This window comes from Notolabrus celidotus, chromosome 3, assembly GCF_009762535.1.
Source record: "Notolabrus celidotus isolate fNotCel1 chromosome 3, fNotCel1.pri, whole genome shotgun sequence".
In the NCBI taxonomy this organism is placed as follows: domain Eukaryota; kingdom Metazoa; phylum Chordata; class Actinopteri; order Labriformes; family Labridae; genus Notolabrus; species Notolabrus celidotus.
In genome coordinates this window covers 14,647,225-14,665,007 of record NC_048274.1, presented here as the reverse complement: position 1 = coordinate 14,665,007, position 17,783 = coordinate 14,647,225, and the positions used below count along the sequence as shown (strand labels likewise).

Here is a 17,783-nt window from a genome sequence, read left to right as displayed (position 1 = left end):
GGCCACAAATCCTTTTTTACACAGTGGGATGTTGAAAACATGAATCATGTCAGTGTGTATGTAGCTACGGTAAACATTAAGCTCCAAACATTTTACTGTGTAGATACATTTTGTTTAGAGAAAGACCAGCTTTTGGTTGTATTGATCTGAAGGAGCGAGGGAGGTGAGGTTAAAGGGTCACTGTGTGTATGAAACGGCTACTGCTGCTGATACTGTCAGATTTTGTCATTGATAAAGCTTATCATTTTTGGATGAGTCATTGTGTGGCTTCTTTTGCCTTGTGAACAATATGTTGTAAACTTTTTACATGAGATTTATAAAGAGAGGTGAACACTCTAGGGATGCAACAATACAGGTAGCCCAAGTTTCAGTGTGTAGCTTGGTGTTCTGGTCTCAGTTTTCATTGGTTCTGACGGCCGAGCTGCTGGGGTGTTTTTTTCGGTATTCCATTTATCAGCATTTTGGGAGAAAAAAATCTAATTTAATTTATTCCAAAACTATTTCTTCATCTTATTTTTTTAGCAAAAAAGTATAATTTTATCCACATTCCTGGTGTATTTTATGATATAAGATGTGTTATATCTGTATACTAACTAAATGCAGAGGCTCTGTGGTGTCACACATACAGTATTACAGGGTTACTGTAACTGGGCGGCTTCATTCATGGCTTGTTTTACGTTTCAAATGTTTCTGTAATAATATTATTTTAGCTGAGGGTCTTAAAGCTAGGGTTGGTAGTCACGGAAAACTAGCATGATTTTGAAAGTAGCATTTCCTCAGGACTCCATCTAAAAATGTCCATGTCGTTACAGAAGAACGGTGCTTTTCAGCCTATTTAAGGCTGAAACTCTGACTATGACCCAGCACCTATCAGGTTAGCTTTGCCAATGAAGTTAGCATGGTGATCTAGCCAGCTTCAAACTCTGACTTTAAAATCAACACACCTGACTCCCCCTTCAAGTTTGAATTGGTAGTACACATCTCAACCTTTTATTTAGAGGTTGTTGTATTTGTGGCTGAATTCAGGCCAAACGCTAACAGTGCTCTAAGTGCTTGGTGCTATATTCTGCACTTCATTGAATAAGACTGCAGTGACTCCGCCTATCATGACGTCACATGCATAACCTTTATTTGCTTGCTTCCTCCAACTTTAGCGCTTAGTGATTTACTGGTGGGATGCATTTCTTCAACCCCAAATACCTCATTTCACAAGGGTATGTTGAACTGTGGATGCTATACCAAATGGTTCAATGTTATGTTAAGAATTGTGGCATCCCTAGAACAGACGGTTTCCTTGTGACATGTGGCGTGGTCTTATTCCAGCCCCTTGGGAGAAATCTGTGGGTGTTTGAACCTGAAGAATGGGGCTTTGGTTGAACGCCTGGGAGCAACTGACTGCTTAACGATGACACTGTTTCCCCCAGAGGCCCGGCTCCCATGTTTGAGATAACTTTGGATCAGCTGGTCTGGGCCACACGTGCATCTTAGCTCCGCCTCTTCTGTGCTACAATCCTCTCTCTATACCTGAAGGCTTTCTGTGAATGCTGCAGGAGGCAGTCGCATTTTTTATAGTTATGTCGCACTACAGACAAACATTGTCAATCTCCGCCATGTGAGTGTCTTCAGCTTGACCGCCTGTCACATGGGATGAAAGATGCTGCATTTTGAAAGTGTATGGACGTATCATCCAAAGGGTTACACAATCCTGAGTCAGTTGGCCTCAAAAACACGAAACAACTTGTCCCAGGCTTAGTTCATGTTGTCACACATGTGAAAAGCTAATCTGTTTCAGATTGGGTGAAGAAATGAGGATATTGCTTTATTTTTAAATCAGAGCAACAGCTTTTTCTCCACCTCCTTAAAAAAGAACACAGATTGAATAAACCTAACAGCATCAGCTTCATCTACATTAACACTGTAATTAATTGTGGAAAAAATAATCAATTTATAGAAATAAATGTCATTATTGCCAGTTGTGATGGCAGAGCTTCATTTCTCTTATGTATCTGTGTCATAGTTAAACGTTACTGATTGTCTGGCTATTTCAATTCCAATTTTATTGTTTCTAATGATGTGACAGCCACTAATGTCCTGTAACTGATTGAGCTAGACTCTGAACCAAAAGACAAATGTTTTATCCTCCTAATCTATTTTAGATTGCATTTTACTATATTTTTACTTTACTTTACCTATTTTTTCTTTTCTTTTTTTTAGCAATATTTTATTGACTTTTCCATGTACATATTGCATTACACAGACATAAATATTACATCATCATTTTGAACCATACAAAAGTCATTTTTTTGGTATTTTCTCCCAAACAAACAAAACACCCCTCCCCACCCACATTCATCTCTCTCTCAAAATCTGTTAAGCCCACCAGACATAATCTCTATTACATTTAAAGGTATCTTGAATAAAGTAAAATATACATCCATATATACAAAAATTTAAGTTACACCAGTTCTCAGTGTCTTCATCCTTTTTCTGGGCTATTTTTTCATTTTATTTTATTTATTTATTTTATTTACACATTTGTTATTCCCGACTTCCCCATGTTCCTTTGCAGCTGATGAAGAATGCAGTTCACTGACTCTCACTTTGTTTCTTTTATTTTTGTTGTTGTTGTTGTTGTAGTGCTTTCCTGTCAATCTTGTAGTGGAGGCTTGTTTCTCACCCAGTTGTTGTAATTGTTTAGCCACAGGGATAGCCAACAGTTCACAGCCCTGGTAAGAAATAGTTAGATCTAATTACCTGCTCCGATATTTCCTGGTGGTGTCAGCTCGATGAGGGGAAGCCTGTGGGGGACGTTGATTTCAAGCAATCTGGGCAATTACCACAGGCGATGAGCTACAACTGAAAGAGCTGCACTCTGCTCCTTTATTTCATGCTGTACTGTGACTGTGTGCGTGTGTGTGTCTCTGTGTGTGTTTGTGTGTTTATGAGTGCGTTACGCTGCTTAATGTTTGCCTTTTTGTCATTATTTACTTAATGGACTGACATTGTTTTCCGCTAAGTGTAGAGAGCCGCTCTGAATCTCAGGCTGAAGCTCAGATGATGCTTTAAAGTTGCTAATTAGCCAGAGAGGGTGGATAAAGCTATTCACAGCTGTCGTTAGTCACAGTTTGTGGTCCTTTTATTGCAATAAAAAAACATTGGGGAAATGTGTTCCGGGACATCTAAAGACCTCCAAAATCCCTGACATGGCAGGCTTGCTCCCGGTCTTGTACCTCAAACTACTCTTCGCTCACAAAACCAACAAAATGTAAATGAGGTGATTTATTAAGAAAGTTCTGGCGAGATGGAAGATGACTTCATGTTGGGAGTAAAACACTTCAAAAAGAAATCATGTTTGTACCTAGAAAACTGTCAAAATGCTGGAAAGTCAGCAAACCATTGTCTGGATCTCTGTGTGTTTGTGTGGGATACCTGTCACACTATCTAACACAACAATAGAAACAGACACTCACAAACAAAGATAGGACTGAGAACTAAAGCCTTGGGCTGTTGTCTTTAATAGACAGAGTTGTCTATCCATATTAGTTCAGATAAATTGGTACAGATAATAAATCACTCTTGGTTTAATGAAGAAAACAGCTGACTTGTTTCTCAGTCAGGGTAACGTTGGCTCCAGCTTCGCTGCCTTGATGCTGACTGCGTCTGCATCAGTCTTTTGCAGCCATGTGCTCGACAGCGTGATATCACTGCTGAGTTAGACTTCCCAGCTCACGTTTCTTTGGTGTGCTCCATACATATTACTCATACAGCTTTAGCCCTGCAAATAGAGTAATCAGCTTAAAGCTGTCATCAATGCACGCTTACATCCTCATGGATCCTGCTCCTGGCTTGTCCATATACACATGTGACCTCAATGTGACCACACAGCTCTTTGTTTTGTCTCACACGGCTCTGGAAATCATCGTACACTGCAACACAATTTAATAAGCTGTGACCCCCAGCCTCACATAGTAAAGATAGTCCGGATTAAAAAGAAGTCACACGTGACTTTCTGTTACTCTCTGTAACTTCATCTGACCAGTCCCACAGTGTCCAGAACCATGCTGTCTGTTTTATCATCTCTGTTGATGTCGTCATTTGTGGTCATCATGAGACTTGGTTTTGGAGTTTACAGCCTGTCCTGTTGTTGCCTCTGCATCATCTCTCACTGTGAACAACAACCCGTCTTAAAAACTAGTCAGATACAATACTCGGTAGGCCTTACCTTTAACATTGCCTTTGCTTATCTTCCCATCAGTCAGGCACAGGTTCTGTTGCTATTGAGTTAATCATTCAAGGAGCGTAAGAACATCTCTGGACAGCAGAGCTCCAAATATTGTTTAATTTTGTATGATGGCTTGTCATCCCAGTTTAAGTTGAATCAGAGCTCAGATTTTCCAAATGATCAGAAACAGATTGAAAAACTTTTTCTACATGTGTTAGTGAACAAACAATAAAAAAACGACTTTATTTTTTTGTTGAAAATAATATATTTGCTTTGTCCAACTACATTGTAGTCACACGCCACCTGGCATGTGACAACTATGAACGACAACCTGCGATGATGACAGTGAAAACGTCACTTTGACATGAAACCTTCCAGGAATCTGCTGCTTTTTATTGTAGCCCTGAATAGATACCACATACTTCACAATAGATTAACTGTCATTGTGTCTGACCTCAATAGGTGAAATAAAGCCATGTTTTATGTTAGTGATAATTCAGTGCTATAATATTAGCATTTTACTAACACTCCACAGGTGTTCAGTGGTGCAGTTGTGGTTGCTTTATATAAAAAAATCACATTTTATTTCTTTTATCTCATTTACACACAGAATTACGTTATGAATTTATTATTTATGGAATTCATTGCAGAATGGCCTGAAACTCAAGGAGCTGGTGTCACTTAATGTTTTTAAATCTAAAATTAAAGACCTTGAAGTTGAATCTTTAGGATGTTGTTGTTTTTAGGGTACCTTGTTACAACTGCCTCCTCTGTAATTGTTCTTTCTGCGACAAACGTTGTGCTTGTAAAGTGTTCTTTGGTTCTCTGTGTGTCTATGTCTGTAACGTTGTGCTTTTTGCTGCTGACTGTCTTGGCCAGGTCTCCCTTGAAAAAGAGATATTTGATCTCAATAGGGCCAACCTGGTTAAATGAAGGTTAAATTAAAAAAACGAATCTGTTTTGGTGATATTGCATTCTGTAAGATAAAAAAGTACCATTCGCTCCTGCAGAATGTATCTCTTTCAGTCTATTCCCTTTTCTTGAAGTGTCAAATCCCACATCACATCGGCATCCCCGGAGTGTTTTTACTGGGGCAGGTGTCATGTGCTAATACTCCGTCCCACGAGAGACCCTCCTCAGACCCAGGCTGGCTGTGATTGTGGCCAGGTGCTGCTCAGGTGTGCACTCAGTTTTTACTGCAGCGTGGGTCACAGGTGCTGCCAATACTGCTCCTCATCTGTCTCACACACACACACACACACAGAGAGTACATACACTTTGACTGTACTGTAAGCGTTCACAGTGGGAGCTGGATACAGTATTTTCTCAGGGGGTACAGTCTTCTTTTTTTTAATGTACATATCTTCTGTGTGTAAGACAAGCAAAGCGAGGGGGAGCCGAGGGGATGTGGTGCAGTACAGTGTGGTGGATGTAGCTGGTCATTATGCAGAGCTGCAGGGTGTGCTTATCTATTACCGCGGTCAGTGGAGCATGAAGAGCTGAAGACGAGCTGAAAAGGCGCAAAATCCCTTTTCTTCATCCCAAAGCCGCCCACATCTCCCCTCATAGCTCAACCCCCCCTCTTCCTCACCCCCACGTCCTTTCGCTCAGCCTATCTTGGCCCTAGCCGTGCCCTCCTTTGGCCCCGGCTCTCAGCATGCGACTGGCAAGGCCGGCCAGCTGCAGAGGATCAGCTGTAGTCTCAGCGGGCCTGGAGGGCTGTCTCTCCAAAGAGAAGGGAAGAGCTGGGGGGCGGGTAAGGTGTGATGACATAACACGTCTGTAGGAAAGCAGCTGGAGGGGGCAGAGCGTCATGACTGTATTTACCATCAAGCAGAAAGTGTCAACTTATAGCTTGATTCACCACGGGAGAGGCTTGTTATGTATAATTAGCAAGGTCAAGTGCAGACAGCTTTGTTGGACTGGCCTATAACACTTGGGTATAATTGTCTACATGTGTCAGCAGTTACAAACTTTAACTTATGATAAAAATACTAATAATTGACAAGTGGTTTCAAGAAACTCAGATAAATCCATATCCTGTCACTAAGACGTGATGTGCTTGTTGGCTTTCTTCCATGTCCCACATCTCTTTCCCTCTTATTCTACCCTATTCCTTTCTTGCCCCCCCCACCCCCCCACTTTCTCTCATTTCTCTCGCCTCATGCTTCCTGCAGCTGATGCCAGGAAGAGCTCTGGGAGATTATTTAATACAAGCACAAAGCTAAAAGGGAAATGATTCATTCAGAAGAATTACTGTTAGTGGAACAATTAAAGTCTGCTGACTTCAGCTGCCATTGCTGACAGAATTGAATATCATCTCACTTTGAAGCTTCGAAATAAAGTGCTGCGAAGAAGCAGGAAAGCTTTCAGTCTTGAATCTTTTTTTTTTTAGCAGAAATACATTCTTTCTTTCTTGATCTGTAAACACAAACCATAATAGTGAGAATTTGATTTAGTATAAAATTTGATTACTGGACAAACAGGATTTCTGAGTAAAGTAAGATGAATTTAACTTTGAAGCAGTTTTGGTTCTGTCTTTGGTTTTTGCTGGAATCCACAGATGTTGTCTTGAGAGCTCTGAAATAAACCACAGTTGTTTTCAATCTGGAATAAATAGCTCTGTGTGCATAATCCAACATGACACTGTGGGTGTATCTGTCCACATCTATAGCTGAACCTGTGGATCTGCTTAAGACGTGTGGTTTTTTCATGAAGACGACAAATGATTGGTTCTCCTCAACATATGGTTGATGAAAGGATAGAAGAGCATATTAGGATAAGTACAGAAGGATACTCAAGTTCACATTTAAGGAGATGTGAAAACTCAAGTATGCTTTAAGTTGAGGTCCACCCGCATGCTTCTCAAATGGAATCAACTTCTGGACCGATTCTGGTCAAACTGGCCCGGTAGAACTCAGCATGATCCCATGTTGGACACAGATGCACGACCAATTCGTTCCAACTCTTCTTCCTTTCTTTTTCTTGATGCGCAGTCACTCCACTTTTAAAATACAGAGAAGGCATGAAATTGATCCCTGATCCTCGGACATCAGTCTTTTAAACACAGACAACCCAGGCTTTACGTGGTCTTCTCAAAGCTGCCTTGAAAAAGATTCATTCAAGGGGACATTAAAGATTGACTCCTTGTTGTGATGAGCGACAGACAAACCTGACCCACAGTGGCTGCTTCATTCTCATGACCCCGCCTTGTTTTTTTTTCCACAGTCACAACTGCTCTCTGTGGCATCCACAGAGAGTCCATACTATCAAAGCAGCAGCTAATGAAACACTCCCATCATGCTGGACTGTCGTGGACTGTGATTGGTTAAAATGCCAACATTTGTTATCGCCTTCACTCCCACTTGACGATGCCTGACATTCTCTCCTGTGCTGGCACAGTCCTGAGAATGTGAGCTGTGGGAAGTGAAGAGAGGATCATGGCTTGATGAAACTTTTTTCATCAATGCCAGGAATATGGGGGTGGGAAGATACTTTTTTTTTGTCATCATAAATTTAGAACAACTTTTTTTAATGGCTGCCACAGTTTTTACCCACAAACAATGCCATCCCCACAGAGAGCGCCCTCATCAAAAGATGTATCCCCTTTGGGCTGTTTTGGTGTTTTATTTACTTTGGGCTTTTGTTCTTAAACTGCAGACCTCTTTGGGTTTGCAGGAGTTTTCTGTGTAAGGAAATATGCCCACAGTTCTTGGAGCTGGACCAGCATTCCTAACCCATGTGTGTATCCTTCCTCGTCCTTCACCTCGGCTCTCTGTTGTTTCACTGCTCAACAGTTGTTTGGCATCCAATAGCAAACATTAACACACTCTTTGAAGTCACACACTGCCTTGATTCTAATATCCAACAGGGAGACATTTCCTCAGCTTGTTAAACCTGCCCTTGTTTCAGTGGAGACGGCCCTCTCTCCACCTGACAAGGACGACAGCCGTGAGCTCACTATAAGGCAGGAAGGGCGTGTGAGCGTCCCCACCAAAGCAGCATCCATTACAGTGTTGGTGTTCACATGGTGGGAGACGTTATTAGGGAGCTCATCGCCTTCCTCCGCCGAGAGAATGGATGTGTGATTATGAAGTCATCAGCCATGAACCAGTGAGGCTGCAGAGAAGCACCCCTCCTCACGGGTCCTCGGGGTGCCATTGATTGGTGACCATGTGTTTGTGCCTGATAGACTGTGAAATGGTGTGTTGCTGCACGGCTGTGTCACACCTGCGTCCCACCAAGGTGATTGATTGGTTTGGTCATGTGGAATGTTCCCATCTGGTCCGCAGTAATGCATTTTTTTTCCCTTGTTCGTGAATAACAAGCGCTGGCAGGAGAATAGTTGGGCTCGGAAAAAGGCAAAGGCCAAGCGAAAACATTTTCCCCTTTACACCCTCCCCCCTTTTCCTTTTTACAGAGTTAGAAAAAATCCAAATAGACCGAGCCATGGCACCTGATTATCCCGGGAGGGGATAAATACAATCAGCAAATCCACATCTCCTCGCAGAGAGATGAATTTTCAGGAAAAAAATAAACTGTAAGCGAGTGGGAGGGGCAGCAGCTCCTGACTTGTAAAGTTCTACTTCATGGCTAAAGAATGTGCCGTAAAAACAAGAGACATCTTTGATCTAGCTGAGAATAAAGACAATACTTTTATTGACACTTGATACGAGTCTAATCTAAAAGCAATGCAGTTCATCCTCTTTCCCCCAAAGCCCTTTAATGTGTCACTTTGTTTCTCTCTCCTGCATTCCTCCTGGTTTGATTTCTCTTAATTCTGATCCGTCTCCTTTAATTGATCTATTCATTCCACCTAATGGCTAATTACACATCAGACTCCATGAGCAGATGCATTTATCATCATAGTACGTAATAATCAGTGACATTTCAACAAAGAAAAAATAAATATGCAAATAAGAGCTCATTAACATTTGCTCTTGCTGTTTTGAATAATGTCAGTGCTGACAAGGCTTACACGCACAAATTGATGTTGAGCTCAGGGCGAAGAGAGACTTCTTCCCTCTGTGTTTTGTGGCTCCGTCTTGTTCCTCCATCCTGCTGTTGTTCCTGACGCTGCTCTGGTTTGGTATACAGCCTCTTTTCACTGTTTCCACATCCACTCTGACATAACCTCTCTAACCCAGCCAGCTTTCATTTACTGTCAAACAGAACCTGGTGGAAACATCAAACAGCTGTGACAGGACGGATGTACACAAACTCAAGCAAAAAGGAAAAAAGGAGGAATATTAAAGGTATCGGGGGGGGGGGTGCTTTTGATTTGTGCCTCTGCTGTCTCTTTTTGTAAATATTTTGTATGAATAACCAGAGATCCTGTCTAAATTTACTTTTAGTGCTGCTGGGGAGGCCTAGTTATTAGTTTGTGAAGAGTGAGGTATTTTATTTTGGTTTATAATTTCACTGAGACAGAATAAAGATGAAACTACACTTGCATACATTGTTTATTCTTCTCTATGTATCAGTCCAGATCGGACTCTAATAGTAGGAAATAGTCTTGTTACTTGAAAGAATTGATGTTGTCTTGTTTAGTGCTGTACAAGTCACTACATGGAAACATGAGCAGACACACACACACACCAATAGTAAACACATGTGTGCTCTGAGGAAAACTGGCACATCATAAGCACATTTGGTTTCTACATTAACAACATTTCCTCATCTTGTGTTGTGTGTTTGTTTTCATCCTCTTGGTTTTCCTTGGAGCACGGAAAGTGGACTTGTTTTCTGGACGAAAAAAAAGGCCCTTGGAATGCATGTGAGGCAGTGAAGCACGCTCGCTAATTGGCTGTTTTTGTGGTGGCGAGGGTTTTGAATTGATCCCCGGAGACGCTGAGGTCACTACCTCTCACAGTATCAAAGTAAGGGGCTCGACACAGTGCAGCGCTGCACTGTACGGCAGACCTGTGATCAATAAGGAGGCGCATTAGCCTTTTCCTTCACTGGGATTTCAGCACCTGATGTTGTTGATTCCCCTCAGCAGCTCAGTGCGAAGATAGCAGAGATTGAACCGGTCTGATAATGTTTCCTAAGATTATTCTACAAAATTTTCACATGTTTGATTTGATATTCTTCTTCCTGTATTTTACTAGCCAGTGAAATAACAAGATTCCTGTTGATCAAAGCTTGAAGTCTCTATCAGATATCACTGGATGGTTTGTATCTTCTTTTCTTTGCATCAGTATCGACGACTGTGTAGAAACAACAGCAAGAGAGTAAAAATACAAGCTACTTGGTATTGGCTGTACAATAGCTAAACTCTAATACAAAGCGCTATATTTAGCAGAAACTGGGCACAGAGCATCAGTCACCTGATAGGACTGTAATAGAATCAGACTGTGTTGTGATTTGCCAGATTCAGGCAAATTATCAAGGATGTCCTGCTTTACTCTCTCTTTCATTGGAGGATGATTTATATCCTGACAAACTTGACTCCTGGCTGCTTACAGTTGAGTTAATACTGTAATGGCTTTACCACTTTATTTGTGAAAGAGGTACAATTACAGCGTTGCTTGAATACTTATAAAATCTGTGGATGGAAATCATGACCTCTAGTTTTAAATGATCCCCTCCAGCCTGTGCTGATCTCTATTTTCAGATTGAACAGACATGTGTAGTAGGTCTTTAGTAGTAGTGTTGACCAGTTATGAATCAGCAGGCTTAGGTGTATGCAGAAACAACAGTCTGCATGGAGAACTAATGCTGGCGGAAAGCAATCCACCATAATGACATCCTTCTATCAGTGGTGATCTGATGACCATTTATTTATATCTGAAATATCTGCATTCAAAAGGAGCTAACAGCTTGTTCTAGATAAAAAAATTCAACTCCAGCAACGACCTGCTCAGAAATTAATCAGAAATGATCAGTCTTGACCTCCAGTCAACAAATTAGCATTTTAAAAGCGTTTTAGCGTTTTCCTCTCATGAGAACAGACCTGACAAAGTTTTCTGTCCGACTTTTTAAAAATCAGTAACATGATGCTTTTATTTCTGCAGACTTATCTAGACATTTATCCTTGCTGGGATGGAAGAAAGAACCACCACAGCAGGGGATGGATGTAGGGTTATCATGAAGTGGCTCACTTGTGGCCCCTGTGGAAAAGCAAGCAGGTTGTTAGGAGGTTCTCTACTACCCCTTTTTGACCGAGGCAGTTTCAGGGCCGGTTCGGAGCCGGCCCTCAATTGAGAACTGGTTTTTCGTGTTTCGACTGCGAGTGAACTGGCTCCTGGCCGGGAAAACCTTTTCCAGAGCGGCTCCAACTCTTTGCTGGTGGAACCGCTTTTGTCAGGGGCGAGGAGCGGGGGGGCGGGGTTGCCGTGATCAAAAACACAAACCAAACCTGTTTCTGCCATTGTCCTGCAGCTAAAAAATTTAAAAGACTAATTAATTCAAAGGTAAAGCAGTGGTTGTCCGAGGAGACAAACCGCTGTCCGCCATCGTTGTTGTTAGGGCAAGTTCTTGCCAAAAATGGGAAAAGCGGTCACATAAAGCGAACATGACGTGCCTGTTCCATGGGCTTGAGTGGGTGGAAAAACAAACGGGTGCTGTGTTGGTTCGTGAGTTCAACCAGCTCCGAACCAGCGTGAGCACCAGCTCGGAAATACAACCCGGTTTGCGTTGGTTGAAAAGAGGTATTAGTGGAAAAGTCCTTATTTACAAGGAAATTGAGACTAAAGAAACAGATAACAAGCCCCTCTTGGAGGGATTTTGTAAACCAAGACTTGAAGGTGTTTGCTTTGCAGAAATATCTGAAGCAGTTAATCTAGCTTCTGAAGTGACTTATTGGATTATAAAAATTGTTTTTGTGACTGTAGTGTACAAGCCTATAAATATCACAAGCAGTGTCAACGTAAAAATGAGAAAAAACAGTTATAATGGCCAAATAAACACAGAAAAGATCAATGACCAGAAATTATTATTTTCAAAAACATGTGAAACTTCCAATTCGTAGAAACAAGTTTGTGTTTGAATCAAAGACTCGCAGTCAAAATTGAAATGAAGACAAGCAGTGACCACTTCCTACCAGAGGGGCCGCCAAAGACAACAAACTCTGGTCCTTATTTAGCTCTTGGTTTGTAAGTACCCTCCTAAACATAAAGAGGTTCTCACTCAGGTTTGATCTGTGCTGTGGTACTAGTTAAAATTTTGATTGTTTTAACTGAATTGTCATATCCTCTAGTAGGTTATGTGGTTGCACTGAGGTTTATACTCTTGTAACCAGCAGTGTTAACTCATGTAATAAAGAGAGGACAATATGTTTGATGGTTTTTTATGTACCACAAACTGTTTGTTGTGTCCGAAGAAATATTTCCAGTTTGACTTTTCTTCTTATTTTTTCTTTGCTTTCCTTTCTTATGATTGTTTTTACCAAGATCCATCGTTTTGAATGTAGAGTCTTCATGTTACACCTCCATGCATCTCAGTAATATGCTAATCAGCCTCTTCTCAGAATATTTTAATCAGAATTGATGGATTTTTTTCCCTTGTGAGATTGATTTTTTGATACATATGGGGTATACGGTGTGATGGCAGTCTGCATACTAACATTTATGTTATTGATGGTGATTGCAGTAATTAAACCACTTGACTCATGTTGCTTTTGGCATTTAATATTTTGCATGGTTGCTGTTTTAAGGCAGATAATGACTCTGTCTTCCTATCAATCACAGCACTTTAGGCTCATTAGTAGGCCTCTGACACAAAAAGAACAAACACTGAGTTCCGTGCGGCCCTGCTCAGAACAAATGGGCCCACTCAAGAAATCATAAAGATGAAATAATGTTGGTCTTGTCTTGAGGCTGGGATCACTTTGTACTGCTCTGAGGCGGTAACACAAAGCCTGAAACTCATGAAATTGATTAAGCTGCTTTAATTTGTTTCCGTTTGTGAGCATAATATTTGTCTTTGATATATACGCTTGCGTTTCAAAGTCAAATACTTCTGTCAGAGAACTGAAGATTTAACAACTTGTTTTCAGTTTAACTTGAAAGTGCAGAGTTTTACAGTGTTTCTCTCTCCCTTCACAATTAGTCACAGATTGTGTTTGTGTGTCAGACAGGACATTGTGTCACTGCATGATGACAAATGATTTATTCTGCTATTTCTGGCTGCTGGCTTTAAAATAGACCAACCAAGCAGTTCATTGCACTTGAACCATCATTTAGTTCTTCTTTACTTTGTCATCATAAATGTACCTTCTCCAGAAACTTGAATGGAGATTCAGCTTACCCAGGCAGTGGGTTGTTCTTAGCTTGTTGCTTGTTGCTTGTTGCTTGTTGCTTGACATCGTAGGGGCGTCTGTGGCTCAGTGGGTAGAGTTGGTCGTCTATCAATCAGAAGGTTGGCGGTTTCGATCCCAGCTCCGGCAGTCACATGCCGAAGTGTCCTTGAGCAAGACACCAAACCCCAAATTACTCCCTCTGTTGTTCAGAGATGTGTGAATGTGAAAGAACAAGATCAGATCCCTGCTATATAGCAGCCCCTATCATCAGTGAGTGAATGGGTATGAATGGGTGAATGCGAGGAGTAATGTGTAAAAGCGGTTTGAGTGGTCAGACAGACTAGAAAAGTGCTATATAAGTACTAGTCCATCCACAAGTCCCAACACAGATATTTAAACTCTATGTCTCTGTCAACATAAAACAACAGAGATTGGCTGCATACATGACAGGGACTTCATCTGATTGTTTCTTTAACATCTGATTGGTCTGCTGAAGAATGGAAATCCCATGCTGGTTGTTCAAGACTTTCAGGAGATGATGACCTTTACATATATTATAGTCTCAGATAAAGCTAGTTAACCTAGCAGCACTGCTAATCCACAACCATTACACTAAAGCTAATCCACAAGTGCAGTTCCATAATGCTAGTCCTCTTAGGTCTGATTCTTTTGTCTCTTCTTTCTAGGATTTCAAAGGGGTGGAAAATTCCGGTAAATGTTGTGGAAGTTTCCAGTAAATTTCCATGGGAAGTTAAGCTGGGGCAATTTTGGGAATATTCTAAATTGTAAACTTTCCATGGGAGTTATGGGAATTAATGGGAATTAACTGGGAATTGAGGGTAATTTAATGGAAAGATTTATTTTTGAAGGAAAACTTTATCAAACAAAAACATGAATGTTGAGTTAAATATTACTCAACCCCCGACCCAACCCATTCAAAAATTAACAAAAATGCAATCCCAACAGTATCCCATTCAACATGCAAATAAAAAAGCATCTTCCCTCTAGCTTCTCAAGCCTAGCCTCTGCATTTTTGCTAAACGCTGTCAGGCAATGGGCTCTTCATGGGTCTCATCAGCATCCTCCATGTTCACTTCCTCAACATCAAACTCTGACTCCTCCTCTTCAGTGTCACTGTCCAGCCTTGTTGAGGATGGCTCTGTGTCAGGCTCAAAGAGCCTCAGGTTAGCCTGAATACCAACCAATTTTTCCACTCTCATATTTGTGAGCCTGTTGTGCACCTTTGTGTGCGTGTTACCAAACAAGGACCAGCTGCGCTCCGAGGCGGCTGATGATGGTAGGATCTGGAACTGTACTTGCATGAAATCTGGTTGTTTTAGTCAGGATTATGCTAAAATATATTTTCCCCAACTATATTTAAGTTCCATACTTCTTTCCAGCTTATTCGTGTGGCTGAATGGCTGCCATGCATATAAAGATTGTGTTTGACAGACTTTTTCCTGTGGTTGAGTGAGAACTCTTAAAGTCATTTAATTAGTGTCAACTGATCAGCTTATTTAACTTTATAGGAAAAAATGACAAAATGAACTGATTCCAGCTTCCTCAATGCAAACATTTCCTTTTTTTTTAACCTCTCATGTGGTAATAAACCTAATATATTTGACTCATGGAAAAAGTGAAATATTTATAGATGTGTTAGTTGCTTGTGGAAAAAAAGGGATCAGCAGTTTTCACTTATTTCTGGAAACAGTAAAGACCAAATTACTTAACAATCAAAGGAGAACATTTCTTGTAGTACACTACTCACGTTATGAACTTGGTCATTTGATTTTCATTTCAGACCATCCAGATCATATAGACAGCTGTATTAGACCGCTTTACATTTCAAATTGAACACGTGGACATTTTTTCATTTTAGAAATAATGTATCTGAAATAGTTGCATTAAATTGACAGAAAACGTCATCACCATTCATGGAGTTGAGGAGACTTTCAGCATTAGTCAAAAATGTTATGTCTAAAGCTTGAAGCGTTTGAATTGCACTAATGTAGTGCTATTTATCTATTCCCCTAAATAAACTGATGGACACTAGTAACTTCAGTCTCTGCTCCATAAAATGATAATTTGAAAATGTTATTAATAAAATTGTGATTCTGCCTTCTGAACCAGTTCTGTCCATCAAATTTGAAAGGACAGACAGTGCTTTGATCTTTCTTGGATTTAGCAAATCCAGACCAACTCCCTGCAGAAGGACATGATTCAGTTTGTACTTTTCAAATAAAAAAAATATTTTTTATTACATTTCAGCTCTTATTATGTGCTCATGCAGAAATTTATGCAGCACGGGAAACAGAAAAGAAGGGCATGTAACAGAGTATAAAGACTGAATCAAAGCCTGGACGCTGCATTCATCAGAGTGCTGTTTACAGAAGACGCTTGTTAAACGGGTAATTATTTTGTACATGACAATAAAAGAAGCGGATACAATAGCTGCAACAGAATCATTGTCAAGGAAATGTTTTTATCCTTCTCTTAAATATGCAGTAATTCCTTTGCTCAATGATTTCTTGATTTTTTTGTGTTTTTTCTTGTGAAGTCGACTTTATGCTCCACTGATGTAGCATCTCAGCTCTCCACGCTCTTTGGGAGCTGTGACTGCTTTTTTGTTTCATGGCGTGGCCCCAGACATTGTTTTCACAAAGACTGGTCTGTCTGCCCAGGTGGGCCCTGAAACTACAACAGTGACCATCAATTATTCACACAGGAAACAGTGTGTGTGACTAAACACATGCTCTAAATGAATATTTAACTCTGAACAGACGTTTTTCTCAGAAGACATCTCAGGAACAAAAAAATAATTCCACTGAGCCACCTTTAGATATTAGAGAGGAAATAAAGAAATGAAAGTTCTCTGTCAGAGATGTTTCATCATCCTTATGATAGGGGACGTTGGTGGTTACCGACAACTTAATCCTATTTTCTTTAGCGAGAGCGATGTCTCAGAACTGTATCTCATCATTGTTACAGGAGAAGCAGCTTTGCCAGTTAAAACAACATCACTTCTGATTTCCTCAGCTTCCTTTAGTCTCCAGAGACAGTCTGCTGCTCAGACACAGAACAACCGTCTCCTGTAGGACTGCTCAGATAAGCACAAGTGAATTCTCTCAGATGTGCCTGTGTTCACCTGCGCCTGGGAAGCAGCGTTCAGATCAGTCATTGTGTAACAAAACATCCAGGCTATGCAAGTTTTTACCTCACAAAAAGATATTTACCCTTTCCCCAGAGTAAACAGAATTTAGTTCCAATGCTTGTGTCTGTGTTTGTAATGCTTGTATGTCTGACAAAAATAATGTACGATGCCGTTAAAAGTTATTCATCATCCTCCCTGAGGAGCTCTCGTTTTTGTGTTTGTTTGTTTTTCCAGGGGAGTGAAACTGCTGAGTGTGGATGTTGTGATGTGTATGATTCATGTGTGTTGCACTGTAAGTTTTATTTCCCCCTTATGGCTGCTTCCTTTGAGATGAAAAAACTGGATCTGACACTGATAGAAGGACTTCCCAGCAGTTAGAACTTCATACTTACATTTTTACAAAGTGCAAATTCTGAGGTGTGTCAGAGCAACACAGCTTAGACATCAGAGTGAGGGTCATGTCCACTGAACCACTGTGGGTCTGTTACATTGCGTACTGTGGCTGTTTTGGAAGCTGTTTTAGATGGTCAAATTTTCAAATAAATGTCAGTCAGCCTCTGGTCCCTTCCCTCTTTCCTCCTTTTCCTGTTTGCCTCCAGCCAACATCAAATAATGTGAAAGCAGATAGCAGAGAACAACTGAGAGAAATGAACAGAGACAGATATTTAGCTCAAGAACAGCACCGTAAAGATTTAACATTACTTCTCATAAAACACTCTTACTGTTGTGCCTGAGGATGAAATGAATGACCATGAAACTTTCCCTCTTTAATATTTTGTGCATTTAGTTTCATCATTGCATTTATGTGAATGTTCACATACTGTTACTTGTTATAAATTGCTATGTATTTGTCCATTACAATACAACTGATGGAGACACAAACTGTTTGCATTCAAGTTGCTTAAAAATATTAAAACATGTTTGTGATGAATCATTTAACTTCACTCTGCACAAATTGTATCCGTTATACTGATACTGTCATACTGATAGGATATTAAGATATTGTGTTATTTTTCTGTTGTGTCCATATCTGTTGCCCCTAAATGGTGGAATGAATTGGCCAACTCCATTCGATCTGCAGAGTCCCTCTCTACTTTCAAAAGACAGCTAGAGACCCAGCTCTTTAGGAAGCACTATGCACTTAGCTAGACTGTTCTCCACTGTTGTAC

General features: G+C 40.6%; 1 protein-coding gene across 3 annotated transcripts in view; it reads left to right on the top strand.

Annotated features, from left to right (window-relative positions):
• The window catches only part of tcf12 (transcription factor 12), an 87,087-nt gene that overhangs the window by 24,784 nt on the left and 44,520 nt on the right, over positions 1-17,783 (top strand). The window lies entirely within an intron of this gene.